The sequence below is a fragment of the Meles meles genome, chromosome 4, assembly GCF_922984935.1.
Source record: "Meles meles chromosome 4, mMelMel3.1 paternal haplotype, whole genome shotgun sequence".
Classification (NCBI taxonomy): Eukaryota; Metazoa; Chordata; class Mammalia; order Carnivora; family Mustelidae; genus Meles; species Meles meles.
The window spans coordinates 43183329-43204705 of record NC_060069.1 but is presented as its reverse complement, the minus strand read 5'-3'; the positions used below and the strand labels follow the sequence as shown (position 1 = coordinate 43204705).

At 36.7% G+C, this 21377-nt stretch overlaps 1 protein-coding gene across 10 annotated transcripts in view; it reads left to right on the top strand.

The window, feature by feature from the left end:
* The window catches only part of LRCH3 (leucine rich repeats and calponin homology domain containing 3), a 124759-nt gene that overhangs the window by 27427 nt on the left and 75955 nt on the right, over positions 1-21377 (top strand). The window lies entirely within an intron of this gene.

The window sequence follows — 21377 nt, the reverse complement described above, 5'->3', positions numbered from 1 at the left end:
TTCCATTGTGTGTGTGTGTGTGTGTGTGTATGTGTGTGTATCTCACATCATCTTTATCCATTCATCTATAGGTGGACATTATTGGTAGCTTCCATATCTTGGCTATTGTAAACAATAGGGATACATACATCTTTTCAAATTACGGTGTTTTCATTTTCTTTGGATAAATACCCAATCGTGGAATTATTGGGATATATGGTATTTCTATTTTTAATTTTTTGAGGAACCTCCATACTGTTTTCCACAGTGGCTTGTACCAGTTTGCATTCCCACCAACATGCACAAGGGTTCCTTTTTCTCCCCGTCCTCACCAACACTTGTTATTTTTTTCTGTTTTTATTTAAGCTATTCTGCCAATTGTGGGGTAATGTCTTATTGTTATTGATTTGCATTTCTCTGATGATCTGTGCTGTTAAGCATCTTTTCATGTGTCTGTTGGCTAAGATGCTCAATTTGATTTCACAATTATATTATGAAGAAATCATTTCTGGAAAACCAATTAAAATTATAAAGAAGGTAATGATAATACATTTAGCCAAGAGAGAAATTCTGCATATATTTCAGAGAGAGTTTTACATGAATGTTGTTCTAAACAAATGTTTATTTCATGTAGTTAAAATAAATTTAGGCCAAACATTTAAAAACCAAGGTGGGGCCGGGGTAGGGGGAAATATATATTCAAATTAAATACTATACCAGAATGAAAGATATTCAAATTAAATACTATACCATTATGAAAGAAGACTGTTGAAACAATATCAAGTACTAGACCGAAATTAATCCAATCATAATAAATTATAAATTCAAGTTTGAAATTCTTTCATTAAACTGAAATTGTCAAAATTTTGCATAAAATAGTCTGAAGTGAGAGTTAAACATATTCATTTTATGGTATTTGTTGAGGATATAACATATCCAATAAGAAATTTCTATGAAATTAAGTGTAAATATGGGACTTGAAAGTAGGTTTAAACATTTAATTAGAGATAAACCCTATGTACCTAAATATATTACCAGTTTATTGTAAATTCTTCCCTTTCTTACCTGCACTAGTAACAAGATACTGGTATCAGTATTTTCGATGAAAGTATACCATAAACAGAGGTTTAAAAAGGATTACAGACTCTATAGCTTAGAAATATTCTAGTTTATGCTAAGAAAAAGGTAATATTGATAACAACAAAAACCTTTTTCTTCTTTTTTAAAAATTTTTTTACTTATTTGAGAGTGAGTATGAGTAGGGGGAAGAACAGAGGGAGAGGGACAAGCAGACTCCCCACTGAGCAGGGAGCCCCACGCAGGGCTCGATTCAGGTGCCTGACCCCAGGACCCTGAGATCATGACCTCGGCCGAAGTCAGACACTTGACTGACTGAGCCATCCAGGTGCCTCACCAAAGCCCTTTTTTCCCCCAGAGATTTTATCCATTTATTTGACAGACAGAGATCACAAGTAGGCAGAGAGGCAGGCAGAGAGAGGGGGGAAGCAGTCTCCCTGTTGAGCAGAGAGCCCACGCGGGGCTCAGTCCCAGGACCCTTAGATCATGACCTCAGCCGAAGGCAGAGGCTTTAACCCACTGAGCCACCCAGGTGCCCCTTGGTCAGTCTTTATACCAAAAAATACGTATTAGTCTTTAATGAAAAAGGAATATGTAGAAATCCTTAGGTTTCTATATTACACTTTTTCAGATGTACATGTGCAAGTCATTTACTAATATTCACAGATATTTTAAAATGGGAGGACAGGTTACCTCTATTTTTCTGATAATATCTTACTCTGTTAAAAAGATTTGACAGCAGATTCATTTAATGTGATGTTCTTAATTTCAACAAATACCTGCTAACAACAAATTGAACCTCCTTGCAAAGAAATTTTTTATAGAATCATGACCAGATTTTCTAATCCTAGCAAAGGCCACAACGAAGGCCAGACTTGCTGCCATTAATTCGTTGTGATGAGATTGTAATATTTTTGTTCAAAGCATTCGTAAAGTTCTAATTTCTGAGTTAGAACTGTTAAACATGAAACTATGTCATTATATCATTTAAAAACATGACTGTTTTGATCATAAGATATACTTTTTATTTTCCAGCTGGTTAAAAGTAAGACCTGCCACATAATGAGGCACAGTTTGGTATCTCTGTAAATACTACATGAAAATAAAACAAGAATGATAAATTGTAATAGTTAAATTCATAGCTTTCACAGAAAAATAGATATTCCCTGAACTGGTCGTATCAAGTGGTCATTCAGTATGAATTCCAATATTGTAAATAAAATAAGACATTAATGGATTTTCTCTAATTCCCTATTCTGATACTCTGCTTCAAAATTTGATTATCATCATCTCCATCATTGAATTCCTGGGTCCTTCTAGTTCAAGTTGTTTTTGACTTTTTGGGGTTATGAATTACAGGGACTGGATCTTGTTAAAGTATTTGCTTCACTCAGAAGTCAAATAGGCTCAGTGGTACTTTCTCTTGAAATATGCCTCTCTCATTTTTTCCCACTATCTCAGTAATGACACCATAGTCTTGGTGGTCTGAATTTTTAAACTCTAATGCAGAACACTTAAAATTAGCGTCGTGTTGAGGTTTTGAAAAATTTTCAGTCCTTGACATTTTTACTACTTACCCTATACACTTCCCATTCTTTTTTTCCTCTGAGGAACTGAGATTTCTTCATGGCCCTTACTTTCTGAAAAGGAATGGTAATCTTAGAAGAAGCCATTTATCTTTTCTTTCTGCCTCTCCAACTCCTGGACAGTGGTCAAAGGCCTGACTTTACTAGTCCTCCTCTGACATCACACCAGTAGGAAGTTGGAGGGTGCCTCATTACTGCTGGGGAGTGGTGGAAGTCCAGGTTCATGTGGTCTCCACTGACTCTACATGGTGGGGAGGGGACCACATGACCTTCTGGCAGGAATGGAAGTCCCAGCTCCCTACCAGACCTTTGCCCACACCAGTGGAGACTGGGGAGGAGCCACAGAAATGCTGAGTTATCTAGTCCCGCAAGGGTGGAAAACCAAAGTTTAGGTTCCCCACTCGCCTTTTTTGGCATAGGTGAGGGTGAGGCCATAATTTTTTTGAGGTATTTGGCTGGAGTAGGGCAGTTATTGTTTAATTTGCCCCTTTCATGGTCCTTTGACTAGAGAGAGCAGGCTTTTGTTGGGACCCTTTTTCTTCTTTTTTGGGTCTCTGCCCATGGATATTTCTGGGTTGCCAACTTGGAGACATCAACTCCAAGTCTAGGATAAATGAGGCAAAAAGAAAACCCAGGGAACTGATCATTATGTTGTTCCTTGGGTCTTGAAGTTCCTAGTTGTCTTCTTTTAACCCTTTAGAGTCTTCTTATGTTTATGTTAGAGACAATGGTCACGGTTTAACTTGCACTTAACAGGTGGAATAGGGAACAATATATCTGTTCTGTCTTCCTGGAAGCAGAAATCTACTTGGCATTTAAAATTGTATAAATTTACTGCCTTTGATAAAAAGTTAAAAACAATTTAAAAAAGAAAACCTGGGGTACCTGGCTGGCTCAGTCGTTAGGCGTCTACTTTCTGTTCAGGTCATGATTCCAGTGTCCTGGGATCAAGCCCCTCATCAGGCTTCCTGCTCAATGGGAAGCCTGCTTCTCCCTTCCTCCACTCCCCCTGCTTGTATTCCCTCTCTTGTTGTCTCTTTGTCAAATAAATAAGTAAAATCTTAAAAAAAGAAAAAAACCCCAAGAATTATATACAAATGTTGTGACTTTAGAATGAAAAACATTAGAAAATATTCTCATTTCTGACCTCCCTGGGTTACATAATTTTACTAATAGTTAAAATTATTTTCAAAAAAAATTATTTTCATTGCATTATCTTTCAATAAAATTTTCATGGGAATGAATAGTAGTTGAAAACATACAGGAAAAATAGCTAAGTATAGGGTTGTTTTTTTTTTAATGTGGCAAATTTAAAAGAGGGTTTCAAAAGTGTAACAAACTTTTATCAGGTATCACAGTATCTTCAATTAATGGGCAACTGTGTATGGTCTTTCTCCTTGGTATTTGTTAGTCTGTGGGAAACACCATGCACAGTATCATTGTGGTTTGTTAAATAGTTACCAAATCATATTTAAAATTAATACTTTTACATAATTCTTTAGGGACTTGATCTTTTATTTCATCTTGAGTATGTATTTTAGAAATTTTTTATAGTTTGTATTTACCTTTTCTTAATATATTAAAGGATATTATTATATTCTGTTAAAGTTTACATTGTTCAGTGTTAAAAATCTCTTAACAGAGAATATTTGTCATAATCTTTTTAACATTCATAACAGCAACTGTTCTCTTAGAAAGTGATAGTACTGTATATGTGGGTATTGCATAATGGGCTTTATCTGGTAAGGATGATGTCATTGCGTGGGATGGCCTGAAGGAATTATTAGAAGAACATAGAACTTTTGACTGCTAACGTTTCTTAATAAATGCCATACTGTTGAAAACATTCATTTGTGTTTGGACTAGAATGAACTTAGGTTATCCTGGCTTGACTCTAAAGATTTAAAGAGATAAATTCTATCATAATTACATAACTGAATACAATGAAATGTTGGACATTTTTCTCTCTGGGAAAGAGAAGTGGAATTAGGAAGGAAAGAAGTTAATAAACAACTGACATTCTCTTACACAGTTGTGAGACTAACTTTTGAGATTTGATGTTCAAGGATTTTGGAATTTGTGTTTCTGTCATTTCTGTATTATTTAGTTTATTGCTGAATTGTAAGATACTGTTATTAGAAAAGTTCATAATTTTATAAAGAGATTTTTTTTTAAAGATTTTATTTATTTATTTGACAGAGAGAGATCACAGGTAGATAGAGAGGCAGGCAGAGAGAGAGAAAGGGAAGCAGGCTCACCGCTGAGCAGAGAGCCCGATGCGGGACTCGATCCCAGGACCTGAGATCATGACCTGAGCCGAAGGCAACGGCTTAACCCACTGAGCCACCCAGGCGCCCCTAAAGAGATTTTTAAGGTAGTTTTTAAATAGAGGCAGATTACATTGATTTTGTTACTTTGAGTACTACACATTCAATCTGTTAGTGTGGTAAGATGTACCTAACCTAAAATTTATTACCATCTTAACTGTCTTTAAAAGGTACAGTTAAGGGGGCGCCTGGGTGGCTCAGTGGGTTAAGCCGCTGCCTTCGGCTCAGGTCATGATCTCAGGGTCCTGGGATCGAGTCCCACATCGGGCTCTCTGCTCAGCGGGAAGCCTGCTTCCCTCTCTCTCTCTCTCTGCCTGCCTCTCTGTCTACTTGTGATCTCTCTCTGTCAAATAAATAAATAAAATACTAAAAAAAAAAAAAAAAAAAGGTACAGTTAAGGGGCACCTGGGTGGCTCAGTGGGTTAAAGCCTCTGCCTTTGGCTCAGGTCATGAACCCAGGGTCCTGGGATCAAGCCCCGAATCGGGCTCTCTGCTCAGCAGGGAGCCTGCTTCCCCCCTCTCTCTCTGCCTGCCTCTCTGCTTACTTGTGATCTGTCTGTCAAGTAAATTAAAAAAAAAAAAGTACAGTTAAGTACATTCGCATTGTTTTCCAACCATCACCACTATAGCTATCTCTACTACTTTTTCATCTTTCCAAACTGAAACTGTATCTGTTAAACTAACTATTACCTCTCCTCCCAGCCTGTGGTAACCACCCTACTTTTCTGTCTGTCTGGGTTTGACGGTCCTAGGTACCTCATATAAGTGAAATACACTATTTGGCCTTTTGTGTCTAGTCTATTTCAACTTAGCACATATTTTCAAGGTTGATTTACATTGTAGCATATATCAGAATTTCATTCCTCCTTAATGCTGAATATTATTCTGTTGCATGCATTTACTACATTTTGTTTATCCATTCATCTTTAATGGACATTTGGATTGTTTCTACCTTTTGTCTCTTGTGAATAATGCTGGTACAAATATTGGTGTGCAAATTCCTGTTCGAGTCCCTGCCTTTAATTCTTTGGGGTATAGTACTCAGAAATGTAATTGCTGGATAATTTTATGTTTAATTTTTTGAAGAACTACCATAGTGTTTTTGTAGTAGCTGTACCATTTTACATTCTTACCAGCAAGAACAAGGGTTACAGTTAACCCCATCCTCATTAATACTTGTTATTTCCAAGCTTTAAAAAAAAAAAAATAATACCCATTCTAATTGATGTGAAGTGGAATCTCATTTTGGTTTTGATTTGCATTTCTTTAACGAATAGTGATATTGACTGTCCTGTTTTGTGCTTATTGGCTGCTCATGTATCTTCTGTTTGAACTCCTTTGCCCAGTTTTTTAATTGTGTTGTTGCTTTGTTGTTGAGTTTTAGGATTTTTAAAAACAATATATCCGGAATTTTAATCTCTTATCAGATAATCCATTTAGTTTTAAATTGTCTTGCAGAGGGTTGGTAGTGATGTGGTTGGAATCTGACCTGGTCTATAGGTATGTCTCCTACATTTCCTCTACTAAAGATCCTTTCTTATAAATCCCTTCATGGAGCCCACATTTTAAAAATTAACTAGTTACCTACCAAATAAATTTTTTTTATTTAGAAAAGATTAATTTTTCAGTTTTTAATAAAAAACAAAATAGCTAAGTAGAGATTTGTTCAGTATGAAATAACTGATGTTAGCGGGTTGAGTTACCTTACTTCTAGCAATTAAAATTGACCTTTTAATAATTCAGGTGTTGTGTTAGATGCAAAAGACACAAAGCTTTTCGTCTCAAAGAACTTAAATTCTAATGAAGAATTAACAGTACCATGTGGTAATTACTGTAGTGGGGTAATAGAAACAGAAATAGAAAATCCTTTGAGTGCCTAGACAAGTCAAGAAAGGTATAAGGAAATTATGTTTGAGATAGCTCTTAAAGGAGGGACAGGAGTTACCAGGGTATAGAGATTGACAAGAGCCCAGAGTTCAGTGATACTTCCTTTGAGAGTGTCTTTAGGATTAAGAATCACTGGTCTATACAATTCTGAAAAGGAGGGAGGGAGAGCCAGCCCCTGTGAATGAGACGAATTAGGAACATTGTGAACTAAGCGAACACTCTAAAAAATGTCTTACTGTATGTGTGTATGCTAATAAGCAGTAGGCCAAGCATCTAATTTTTTTAGATTTTATTTATTTATTTGAGAAAGAGAGAGAGAACGTGAGCAGAGGGGAGAGAAAGAGGAAGAAGCAGGCTCCCCACTGAGCAGGGAGCCCCTGCTGGATTCCAGAGGCTGGATTCCAGGGTCCCAGGATCATGACCTGAGCAGAAGGCAGACAGACACTTAATCAACTGAGCCACCCAGGCACCCCCAAAGCATCTTTTTTAAGAGAAGTTTGGGAAAGATATTCCTTGGTACCTTTTCCCTGTGTGCTTGTTTTTTGTTTTTTTTTTTGTTTTTTTGAGGCTTTATTTATTTATTTGAGGGATGCCTGGATGGCTCAGTCAGTTAAGCATCTGCCTTCGGCTTGGTCATGGTCCCGGGGTCCTGGGATATAGCCCCACATCAGGCTCCCTGCTCAGCGGATAGTCTGCTTCCCCCTCTCCCTCTGCCTCTGATGCTCTCCCTGCTTGTGTTCGCTCTCTGTTAAATAAATGAATAAAATCTTTAAAAAAAAAATTTATTGAAGAAACCACCTATTAACCCACTGAACCATCCAGGCATCCCCTTTTTATCCTGTATGCTTTAGGTAACCTGTTCATACATAAGAGCTAGAAACACTTGAAAAAGTTCTTTATAGATGAGTAGATTCAAACCAATCTGTCATGATATGGAAAACTTAAGTTTAAGTTCAAGATATTTGTATGAATTGATTCAACTGAATTTAGCTTACTTTGGTTGTGATTCAAATAAGTGGCTCCTTTTTAACAGATACAGCATCACATTATTTCTTCTGATAGCTTACATGAGAATAGGGAGAAAAACGGAGGGTCAGAAGAGAGATTGAATTAGATCTGGTTGGTCAAAGAAAATGATCCCAGGCAGTTTAGTGTAGAAGTCGGACACTGCTCTGAGAAAAAAGAAGGTTGTGTTGGGCTTTGGGCTGTCCTAGGAGTTGTCCTCTGTGGAGAATGGCAATTGTAACAGTTTGAAAGAAGGAGAAAAACTGAGCAGATTCCTAAGAACAAAGAAAGAATTTGTTGAATTAAACATTTGAAATACCACTTAGATGTTTATAATTGTTTTCATTTAAGAGATTTTAGTTATTAACAAGTTTTTGTGTTATAAAGATTAGGGATTTTTCTTTTTTTGCTATCTTATCAGAAGTGAGCAATAAATAATATGTTAGTTAAATGATTATGTTCTTTTTTCTGGATCTTGTAACTAACTTTCATAGTCTCAAACATTCTCATTTTATAGAAATGGAAAGTTAATAAATTAGCTGGGATGAAAATAGATAAATGTTGTTTAAGGAGCCATACTACTGTTAGGTCTTCGGGCTCTAAGTTTGTCCCCTGAAAGTCAGAATTAACCACTTCTAATTCATAAAATCATAAGGTTCTTAAACAGATAATGGAAAAGATAGACTTGGGAAAAAGTACCTCTTAGTATGCTTCTTCCCTGCAAAAAAGGTAAAATAATTGAAAGCGTCTCAGTGAAAGTGTAGAGTAAGAGATTCTGAGATGTGCTAGAAATTAAGATGGTAAAAAAAATGGTAGAACTAGGACTAAAATCTGACTAGATTATATGTCTCATTTAAGATAATAGTGTTTCTCTAAATTTTATTGTTTCTGGGTATGGTTTTTTTTTTTAAGATTATATTTATTTATTTAACAGAGAAATCACATGTAGGCAGAGAGGCGGGCAGAGAGAGAGGGGTAAGCAGGCTCCCTGCTGAGCAGAGAGCCTGATGCAGAGCTCAGTCCCAGGACTCTGAGATCATGACCTGAGCAGAATGCAGAGGCTTAACCCACTGAGCCACCCAGGTGCCCCTCTGGGTATGGTTTTGAAAACTTTTTTTTTTTAAGATTTTATTTATTTATTTGACAGACAGAGATCACAAGTAGGCAGAGAGAGAAGGGAAAGCAGGCTCCCTGCTGAGCAGAGAGCCCAGTGCGGGCTCGATGCAGGGCTGGATCCCAGGACCCTGAGATCATGACCCAAGGTAAAGGCAGAGGCTTTAACCCACTGAGCCACCCAGGCGCCCCTGGTTTTGAAAACTTTTTTTGGCAGAGTATGTGATAAACACTATTTCAAGATGGAAGCAAATACAGTTGGCCCTTGAACAACATGGGGGTTAGGAGAACTGACCCCCAGCACAGTTGAAAATCTAAGTCTAACTTTTGACTCCCCCCACTATAACTACTAATCCTCTACTGTTGATGGAAGGTCTTACTGATACAAACATGTTAACACATATTTTATATGTTATGTGTATTATATACAGTATTCTTACAATAAATCTAGGGGAAAGAAAATGTTAAAATCATAAGAGGAGAATACATTTTCTACATTTGTAAAAAAATCTCCACATTAGTGGATCTGCACAGTTCAAACCCAAGTTGTTCAAGGGTCAACTATATAAGAATTCAGTCACAGTTAGGGATGGTCTTTATAGACTAAATAATTGAGTTTGTTTTCTAATACTGTGTGAAACAAATCCATTCTAAGCAGAAATTCATGTTCTTTACTATGTGAGCAAAAAGGATCTTTTAAGTTGGTTAATGTTTTTTGCTTTCTCTACATTATTTGAAAAGGAAAAATGTGTAATATATTTCTAAAAATAAGGGAGGGTAATTAGAAGATTGCAGGAATATATTTATATGTGTGTTGTAAATATATGTACACCCTTTCTCATTAAGATTTAATAATACTGGGGCGCCTGGGTGGCTCAGCAGGTTAAAGCCTCTGCCTTCAGCTCAGGTTGTGATCCCAGGGTCCTGGGATCGAGCCCCGCATCGGGCTCTCTGCTTGGCTGGGAGCCTGCTTCCTCCTCTCTCTCTCTCTGCCTGCCTCTCTGCCTACTTGTAATCTCTATCTGTCAAATAAATAAATCTTTAAAAAAAAAAAAAAGATTTAATAATACTTTGTTGTCATATATTTCTTTTTTTTTTAAGATTTTATTTATTCATTTGAGAGAGATAGAGAGCAATAGAGCACAAGCAGGGGGAGAGGCAGAAGCAGGCTCCCATCTGAGCAAGGAACCCGATGCGGGGCTCAATCCCAGGATCCAGAAATCATGACCTGAGCCAAAGGCAGATGCTTAACCACTGAGCCACCCAGGCGCCCTTGTTGTCATATATTTCTTAACTCTTATGTGTTTCACTACAGATAGCCACATGTATTTATGGTGATTTAAACCCATTAGGTACCCTTTCTACCTACCAAATTACAGCAGGTTCTAGTTTCTTTAATTGTTCTGCCGGAATTGTTCTGTTGGGACAGAACTAGGGTGCCCTTTTCTCCAGCCTTCAGTAGCATTTTTTTCACTGCCCCTCCTGCATCACTAACAGGCTTAGGGCCACTTCCTGATGCCTTCTTTTAAGCCAACACCAGGTGTTATAAGTTTTTGTTAGAGTGCACTTCAGTTCCAGGTGCCAATTTCTGTTTTCTTGGTTATTGCTGTGTAACCGACCACTATAAAGCTTACTGGCTTACAAAAAACCCCAACAACCATTTATTCTGTAACTTTCCTAGGGGTTGGAGGCTTTCCCTTCTGTCTCCTGCCCCCATCCTCCAAATGTAATTTGCCACAGAAGTTGGTTACACAAGGGTGAAAGAGAAATCGCTGATTGCAGAACTGCGACATGGAAGGTTACAAGATAAACCTGGAACATCTTGTTGTGTTAGAATATGAGGAAATGCTCAAAAAAATGAAGATGGCATATCAAAAAGATACAGGCGTTCTCATAATCAAATCTGGCTCCTAATGGATTATAACCCTTTAAATAAAATGAAAATCTGCATCCATGTAGCAAATAGGACTATAAATCAATGTGCATGTAATTTTTATAAATAGGAAGAAAGGGAATATCATAAGTTAAAAACATTTTATATTTCAAAATGGAACAAAGGTCCAGTATTACTATTTTATATACCTAAAGCACTCTTTTACAGCTATAACCCATTTCAGCCTTTTTTAAAAATTATAAGATATTTGGGGCACCTGGGTATCCGACTCTTGATTTCAACTCAGGTCATGATCTTGGGGTTCTGGGATTGAGTCCCACGTCAGGCTCCACAGTCAGCTAGGAGTCTGTTCCACGATTTCTCTCCCTCTTCCTTTGCCCCTCTCCCCGCTCTGTCTGTCTCTCTCTCTGTCTTTCTCTCTCTCTCAAATAAATAAATCTAAGATACTTATCTGTAGTTTGAAAGACATAACAGTTTTTCCCTGAAGAGTTGAATTTGACTCATTTTATGTAAGTACTTGTTTAGAAGTAAGTTATTTTCAATCGAGGTTGTATAATGCTTCTTAAAACAGCAAAAAAAATCAGGAAGATAAAATTGTAATTTGGCCTTTCTTAGCTATGTTAATCATGTTACAGTCTTACTATAGAAGCTCTATAGATAAGGGAGGACAGGATTCTTACTCATTTCTGAGTTGACAGTTTTATCCATTTATTTTATCCATTTTATTTATTTATTTATTTTATCCATTTATTTGCTCATTTTTTGAACGAATATTTTATTGAGCTCCATACTATGTGCAGTGGCACTACTGAGTGCCAATTGTATGGAGTCGAACAAAGCATACATAGTCCCTACCCTTATAACATAAGAGACTCATTAAATATTTGGTGTATGAATCTAGATTCTTATACACCCCTTCCATTAATATTTAGGATGCTTTTTACTATTTTTTTAGGCTTTTTTCTTTAACATATGATTTTAAAACTCAGCAGTATCTCTGAGGTGAATTTGACATTGAGGGTAAGACTTTTGTAAATATGGAAAATAATTGGGCATTTTATTACAAACATAATGTGCTAGAACTTTTTTATTAAAACATTTATTTATTTAGTTTAGTTTAGTTATTGAGACTATATGATTTATCATGATTTAGTCTAGTTATTTAGTTTAGTTACTGAGACTTCATGATTTATCCTTTAGCCAAAAATTTTCTCATATTTTTATCAGGCCAAAATGGATTTTTTATGCTTTGCTCAACTGAATAATACATCCAAGGTCTGTGCCAAAGAGTGGTATAGTTGTTGGCCCATGTCACTAGCATTAGAAGAAAAGATAATGGCTAGTGAAAGACCAAGGCCACATGCAGGATATGATACATAGAAGTAACTTAATAGCTTAATTGCAAAGTTGTTTATTATCCGGTTTGTGGCTTTTTGTAGTACTTGGCAAATCTCAATTGAATTAGCAGTCTAGAAAACAAGCTAGGATTGACTACATAGACACAGAGTTGAAAACTTAGGAGGTTTGTGTGACAATAACTAGTCTTGTGAGTATGTGTGAAATCAAAAGCTTACTTTAGTAACACAAAGATACACTAACCTTTGTGCTTATTTAACTGTCACTAAAAGATAAGGAAATGGTTTTAAACATTTTAATGTAAATCATTAAGTAAATGTTTTCTGCATTTTTGCCTTTTAGAAGTAGGGTATACTGAATGCAATATTGCTTCTTTTTTTTTTTTTTTTTAAAGAATTTATTTATTTATTTGACAGATAGAGACCACAAGTAGGCAGAGAGGCAGGCAGAGAGAGAGAGAGAGAGAAGAGGAAGCAGGGGGAGCCCAATGCGGGACTTGATCCCAGGACCCTGAGACCACGACCTGAGCGGAAGGTAGAGGCCTCAACCCACTGAGCCACCCAGGTGCCCCAATATTGCTTTATTTTGGTGACCAAAGATCATAAATTATTATATTGCACTCAGACCTAGCACAATTCCATATAATTTGGGGAGTTTTGTTATTTGTTTTTGTTGTATTGCTCTCAACCCTAGGAAGCTGGCTTTATGTGTGCCTCTTTGTGTTTTTTAGTTTATGAAATAATTTTGCATGTGTTGTTTTATTTGAATCTTAGATTAGGCAGTGACAGAGGAGATAAGGAGAAATGAATGGGTTCAAGATATATTTGGACCAATAAACTGATGGTGTTTGTTGATAGGTTTAGATTGTAAAAAAAGAGTGATTCCAGAATTCTGTCCTAAGGAACTGAATAGACAAAAGCATTTCCATCATGAAATAGAAAATACTGGACAACTGATATATTTGCAAATATATAGCATTTCTTTGGCATTATTGTGTAAAGATAGTTCTCAAAGCTGAGAAGTCTTTTTCCCTCTTCAGAAAAACATGAGGTCTTTTGAAGCATTTGGTTTATATACAGGACTCAAGACACTGCCTGTAAATGATATTTTCCTACATTAATTAGTCACTAAGTCAAATGTAGTTAAATTCTATATCCATATTCCACTAGTTTGAACTTGAGTGATTAAAAAAATTGGAGAATGAGTCTGTGTTCTAGCTGAGTACTTCACTATTTTGAACATAATTGAGATTTTAGCAATAGTGTAGATAATCAGCTAGAAATAACATGACCGTTTTAAAAATCCAAATACATTAGGTAATTATGTTAAATATAGAGTGTATCAGTTAAAAGATAAAGATTGTTGGGCAATAAAAAGAGCAAAAATCTATATGCTGTTTATAAGAGACACATGTAAAACATAATGATTCAGAAGTGTTGAAAGATATTCTGTAGATAAATTAACTATATTGTTCCCTTTGCTTTAACAAACTATCATAAACTTAGCAGTTAAAGAGCTTAATGGTTCCTTTGGATCAAGTGTCTGATCAGGTATCCAGGCACAGCTTAGCTAGGTCTGCGGCAGGGTTCCATTCAAAGTGTTGACCAGGGCTGTGTTTTCATCAAGAGGCTTGAGTCGGGAAGGGTCTGCCTCCAGCCTCCTTCAGATTGTTGGCAGAATTTATTTCCTTTCAGTGGTAGAATTCATGATAGCTTGACTCTTCAAAGCTGCAACAGAGAGAAACATGGATATAACCACAGGAATGACATACATCTCCATTGCAGTCTTCTGTTGGTTAAAAGCAAGTCTAAGTTGATTTTTAACAATATAGGTTTGCACTGCATGGGTCCACTTACATGCAGATTTTTTATAGTATGGTACAATAAATGTATTTTCCATAAGATATTCTAAACATTTTCTTTTCTCTAGATTACTTTATAGTGAGAATACAGTATATAATACATATAACATACAAGGTGTATGTTAATTGACTGTTTCTGCTGTTGGTAAGGCTTCTGATCAACAGTAGGTTAGGAGTTCAGTTTTGAGGGAGTCAAAAGTTATACCCAGTTTTCAGCTGTGTCGGGGGATGGCACTCCTAACTCACCCACATTGTTCAAGGGTCAAATGTATATTGGCTACTTATGAAGTCCCACCTATACTCAATTGGAGGGGTTGTTATACAAGGGCATGAACAGGGATCATGGGAGTCACATTAAAATCAGTCCACCGAACCAAGCAAATGAAGAAATTTCAAAGCAAAGAACAATACTAGAAATAAAAGAGGTAACTTAAAGGGGCACCTGGGTGGCTTAGTCAGTTAAGTGTCTGCATTTGGCTCAGGTCATGATCCCAGGGTCCTGGGATCAAACTCCACATCAGGCTCCCTGCTCGGGGAAACCTGCTTCTCCCTCTCCCACTCTCCCTCCTTGTGTTCCTTTTTCACTGTGTGTCTCTCTGTCAAATAAATAAAGAAAAATCTTAAGGAAAAAAAAGAATTATAAAAATTGGATTTATCAGAAAAATTTAATAATTTAAAATTTTGTAGGAACACAGTAACAAAATCCCAAAATATATAAAGAGGCTAAAGAATTGCAGAGATAAGTAGAAAAGATAGCAATAGTAATAGTAACAGAAGACTGTAATATAACTCTTTCAGCAGTTGATATGAAAAAACTGCCCCCAAAAAGTAAAGATGAGCCTTGAACAATGCAGTCAAACAAATAGGACCTAATAGACCTAATTAGAACATTATGTGCAATGTAGAGTATACATTCTTTTCAGACTCACACAGAATATTTATAAAAATGGACCATATGCTGATCCATAAAGAAAATGCAGACAAATATCAAAGGATTGAAAAAACATAAAGAGTACATTTTTTAAGATTTTTATTTATTTATTTGACAGACAGAGATCACAATAGGCAGAGAGGCAGGCAGAGAGAGGAGGAAACAGGCTCCCCGCTGAGCAGAGAGCCAGATGTGGGGCTTGATCCCAGGACCCTGGGATCATGACCTGAGCCGAAGGCAGAGGCTTTAACCCACTGAGCCACCCAGGCACCCCAAGAGTATTCTTTTACTATAATAAAGTTGTTAGAAATCAACAAAAAAGGTAATTAGAGTGTCCTTACATGCAGAAATTAAAGAATACATTTCTGACAGAATAAGACAAATCATAATGGAAACTAGAAAATATTTCTAATCTAATATACTTATAAAATATTAATATAAGTAAAGATAAAAATCTTATGATCATCTCAGTAGAACTGGGGATAAAGCAAGTAAACATGTGTAAAACCCTCCTGAGGAAAATGATAAAACTTTATTAATAGGTAAATTAAAGGTGACTTTTATTAATTAGTGGAAATGTTCATGGATTGAAAAATTCAATATTGTAAAGGTGTTATTTCTTCTCAAATTGATATTTGATTCACTGCAATCTCCAGCAAGTGTTTTCATGAAACTAGACAAGCCCATTCTAAAGCTTAAAAGGAGATGCAGAGGACCTAGAAAGCCAAGAAATACTTGAAGAATGATGAGGTAGGAATACCTTAGCAGTTTAGGAACACATCACTCTGCTAGATGGCAAGAATTATTATCCAGCTGTATAATTAAGACTGAGTAATACTGACAATCGTGCAGTGTATTAGCCTTCAAATAGGCCCATACAAATACAGACACCTGGTATATGACAAAGGTGTTACTGGCAAATAATAGGAGAGAAGATGGATCTTTTCAATAGTGGTCACTGGGATAAATGGATATCCCTGTAGGAAAAATTGAAATTGGCCTCATACCTCATATTATACTAGAAAAACAATACCTGGTATAGTAAATATGATGGTCAAACTATAAAACTTTCAGAAGAATATATCTTTTATAGGGGCGCCTGGGTGGCTCAGTGGGTTAAAGCCTCTGCCTTGGCTCAGGTCATGATCTCAGGGTCCTGGGATTGAGCCCCGCATCAGGCTGTCTGCTCAGCAGGGAGCCTGCTTCCTCCTCTCTCTCTGCCTGCCTCTCTGCCTACTTGTGATCTCTCTCTGTCAAATAAATAAATAAAATCTTTTAAAAAATTAAAAAAAAAGAATATATCTTTTATAAACTTAGAAAGGGAAGGTTTTCCTTTAAAACTGTAAAAACCACTAACCATAAAGGAAAAGATTAATAAGACATTTTACTGTATTGAAGACTGTCATCAGAGATACCACAAAGAGTGTGGAACTTCAAACCACAAAGTGGGGGAAGAGATTTGCAGCAGATATAATTGATACCAGATCCATATTCAGAATTTATAAAGATCTCCAACAAATCAAAAGACTTTATAAGAAAGGAAATCTATGGGGGCGCCTGGGTGGCTCAGTGGGTTAAGCCTCTGCCTTCGGCTCAGGTCATGATCTCAGGGTCCTGGGATCGAGTCCCACATCCAGCTCTCTGCTCTGCAGGGAGCCTGCTTCCTCCTCTCTCTCTCTGCCTGCCTCTCTGCCTACTTGTGATCTCTGTCTGTCAAATAAATAAATAAAATCTTTAAAAAAAAAAAAAAAGAAAGGAAATCTATGGACAATAAACAAATGAAAAGCTATAGTACCTCATTAATAATAAAGGAAATGAAAATTAAAATCACAATGAAATGCCACTGTATGAAAATCTTTAAAATATAATAAACATATTAAGACATCTCATAATAACAAGTATTGGAAGCGATGTGAAGCCACAAGAAGTCTTCCACACTGCTGGTAGATGTGTAAATTGGTGCAACCACTTTGGAAAAGTGTCATTCTCTTGTGAAGTTGAAGATCCCTACATCTTATTACATGGCATTTTCACTCCTAGATATTTATCTAGATCAATGTGTAATTGAAGTGTTCATCAGTAGTAGGATAAGCAAATAAACTGTGGCATGTTTATATAGAAATGAACTATGAAGACAGTGAAAATGAAGGAACTACTGCAGGATACACCTTACCTGAAAATAGAAGGAAACAGATTCTCCCCTAAATCTCCAGAGGAAATGTAGCCCTGCCAACACACCTCGATTTTAACCCAATGAGACTTATTTCTGACTTCTGATTTCCAGAATAATAGGTAGTTAGTATTAAAAATTATAAAGTGTTAAAACTATCAAGGAAATGATTACCACTACATCAGTAGATTGGTTTCTCTTTTGGAGAGGGAAAAGATTATGATCAGGAACAGCTACATTGGAGCTTCTAGGGTACTGGCAATATTTTTATTTCTTCGAATGCGTATATGTTTTATGCAGTCTTCTCTTCATATGAAGTTAGCATCATTGCTTTTGTAACCAGAAAAAGAGTTTTAAGAATACTACATACCCATAATTTTTTAATCTGAAGTTTATTTCTTAAAGGCTTCTATAAAAATTTATTTATTTGAGAGAGAGAGTGAGAGAGCACACAAGTGGGGGTAAGGGGAGAGGGAGAGAATCTTCCAAGTAGACTCCCCGCTGAGCCTGGGCTGGATTTCATAACCCATGAGCTCATGACCTGAACTGAAACCAAGAGTCAGACACTTAACCAACTGAGCTACCCAGGCACCCATGAAGGCTTTTTAAAACACATTTCTTTGATTATAAAATTATTTCTTCCTTGAGGGAGTATGACAAAAATGTTTTTTATAAACCATTAGTTCTTTGCAGTATTTTCTGTAATATGATCATAGATTTATAGCATGTAAAAAATTACTTATTTAACATAAGGAAGCAGCTACTTGTCTTCCCAAATTGAAATAAAAATAGTTTAAGTGGAAGAACTTGTAAGAACCCTTATCCAAAACTCTGGTTTCAAAAATAGATTATGTCTTAAATTTGCTAAATATTAAAAAAATAAGGAGTACCCATTTATTGAAATGCATCTAAGCCTAGTGTATATCTTGCTGTTATTTTTTTCCCTGCTTAACATGGGGATAAAAAAATGTTGGAAGTTATTTGTTTCATTTTTCTGGATTTTAAGTAATTTAAAGATTTATTTATGTATTTATTTATTTGAGAGAGAACACTTGAGTGGGGAGGGAGGTAGAAGCTGACTCAGCAGATTTCCCCCTGAGCATGGAGCCTGATGCAGAGTTGAATGCCAGGACCTGCCAAAGGCAGATGCTTAACAGACTGAGTTTAAATCATGTTTAAGGTTTAATTTAAGCTTAAATCATGTTTAAGCATAATCCCTGCCTAAATTTAATCTGTTGCCTGGAGCTGTCATCTTGGAGGGTTAAATTTAAATAAGGAGCAGTTTGCAATGAATTTAATTTTTTTAATTTCTTCAACTTTTTTTTAAGTTTATGTATTTGTTTAAGTAATCTCTGCACCCAATGTGGGACTCAAACTCATGACCCCGAGATCAAGAGCCACATGTTCCTCCAACTGAGCCAGACAGGCACTCCTCATTTCTTCAACTTTTAAAATTATAGTAATAAAATTTAAATAGGAATTGATAAAAAAGAATTATTATTGCATTTAGTATGAAAGAAACTATAGTGTGATTCTATAGGAAATTTTTAGTCTTAAGTATTTGATGGTCTCTGTTAACTAGGGCATTAAAACTTTTTCCTAATGAATACAATATGGGGAGGCATTTTGGCAAGATGGTGATCTGTTTCCCAACTTCAGTTACTAACTATCACTTGAGAGTGAAACAGCTCTGAGGCATGTAAGCTGGAGGGGCCTAGAGGGAATATGTGAGTTTGGGGAATATACTGTGATCCAAATGAAAACAAGAGGCAAAAGCCTGTGGGGCAATTGTCAGAATTTTTGAGTCCTCAGAAAGAATTGTCCCTTGATTAAAAGCTTAATTCCATCCCATTGTAGAGGTTGCTTCTACAATTTTGGTGTTAACTGCCTTTCAAGGGACTCTGAGCAGCTTGAAGGATGAGCTCTGAGGATGATGCAAGCCATAAATGGCAAAGGAAAATAGTTCACTTAAAGGAACACCAGCAGCCGGAGACAGGATGAACAAGGACTGCATCTAGAACAAGTGATTTCAGTGAAGTAAAACAGAAGTAGAAACTGGAAGAGATAGATGACAGATTTAACAGGCAAAACAAAATAAATCATCTTAGATTTTCAAGAGTAACAAAGAGACATGCTTCTTTTTTTTTTTTAATGATTTTATTTATTTATTTGACAGAGAGAGATCACAAGTAGATAGGCAGGCAGAGAGAGAGAGAGAGAGAGAGGGAAGCAGGCTTCCTGCCAAGCAGAGAGCCCAATGCGGGACTCGATCCCAGGACCCTGAGATCATGACCTGAGCCGAAGGCAGCGGCCCAACCCACTGAGCCACCCAGGCACCCCAAGAGACATGCTTCTAATCATAGCGTAAAAGAAAACAAAAAGCAGGAGCTTTTTTATATATTAACTTGTGGAAAGGGTGATTATTGGTGAGACTCAAATTCCTGGTCTGGAACATTAAGTAGAAGAGTATAGCGAAAGGTGGTAGTCAGTGGGGGTATATATAGATATAGATATAGATATATGTATCTATGGAAGGAGAGACAACAAATGGAGGAGGTGCAGTAACTAAAGCTGTACTAGGCAAGTATGTCTCTGGTTTAAAGAAAAACTGAAAGAAAGAGCCTGCTGAGTTCCAGACCAGACTGTTGAGGATGGTGGGGAGACAAGAAAAACAAGCCGTTTACAAAGGAAAAAATCATCGTATATGTGCCAGAGTACTCCATATGACCCTGGAAGCTAGACAGTAGTAAAATAACATTTACAGGTTCCTAAGAAAAGACCTGTGCCTATACCTAAGCAGGTACTATTCATATGTTGTGGTGAAACCAAGATACTTGTGGACACACAGTAATACAAGTCCTCCATTTAGGAGAAGTTGTCAGTAAATGATTCTCACCAATAATTGCCAACAGAGACTTTGAGATAGGGTAGAAGAAGAGAGAAAACAGTGGTAAGCAAGTGAATCTCACAGTATATTTAACTAGATCTAAATGGATAATGATAGAGTGACTTTATTTCAGCAGATGCCTTTGTCTTCTCCATTTCCTGAAAGTTAGCAAAAGCTTCAGTAGATGCAGGTTCTGTCCCTCTGGCAAGATGGTAAGGGATTTTCTATGTTTCCAGAGGGAGGCATACAATTTCTGATTGTCTCGTTGTTAAAAAAAAAAAAAAAGCTGTTAATAGGGTGCCTGGGTGGCTCAGTGGGTTAAGCCTCTGCCTTCAGCTCAGGTCATGATCTCTGGGTCCTGGGATCGAGTCCCGCATTGGGCTCTCTGCTCTGCAGGAAGCCTGCTTGCTCTTCTCTTCTCTCTGCCTGCCTCTCTGCCTACTTGTGATCTCTGTCAAATAAATTAAAAAATTTTTAAAAAGTATTTAAGAAAAGCTGTTAATACTCAATTCTAGATCCATTAATTCATTGAGGGTTGCAAAATGGTGACATTCTATCATTTTTTAATTTATAAGGGGAACACTTATACAGACACTTCATCTGTTTGGTTACTCAGTGATACAATTCATATAGGAAAGGCAAGTTAAATGTTTTCCCCTTACTTTTATCAGTTTACGAGATAATGAATGGGTTCTCTATCATCTTTTGGGGGGAAGGGGGAGATGTCATTATAAACTAATATAATTCAACTTATGTGATACATTTGAGTCCTTTGTAGTTAATATCTCCATTGAAGCTGAGATTTGTCTCATCTTTGGCCTAGAAGCCGAATGGTTCCTGACTCCTTTTGACATGACCTTGATAGTCTTTGACGGTAAAGAAAGGGGCAGTATAATGAGGCACCTGGGTCACTCAGTTAACCATCTACCTTCAGCTTGGATCATGATCCAGGGTTCCTGGGTTTGAGGCCGGTGTCAGGCACCCAGCTCAGCAGGGAGTGTGTTTCTCCCTCTCCCTCTGACTGTCTCCCTTACTCATGCTCTTGCTTGTTCTCTGTCTCTCTCAAATGAATAAATAAAAAAATCTTAAAAGGGCGGGGGGGGGCAATTTTTTTTTTTTAAGTTCTGTGTTGTTTTTTTTAAAAATCCCAGAATGCTGTCTGTGCTTTTGGGAAGGTGGATTTTAAGATCTATTTGTTTCCTAGGATATTTGATACTTAGTATGATCTTTGGTGTAATTGTAGACAGATATGCCTTAGAATTTGTGTTACTTGCGAAAAAATACTGGTTTTATTTTTTAAGTAT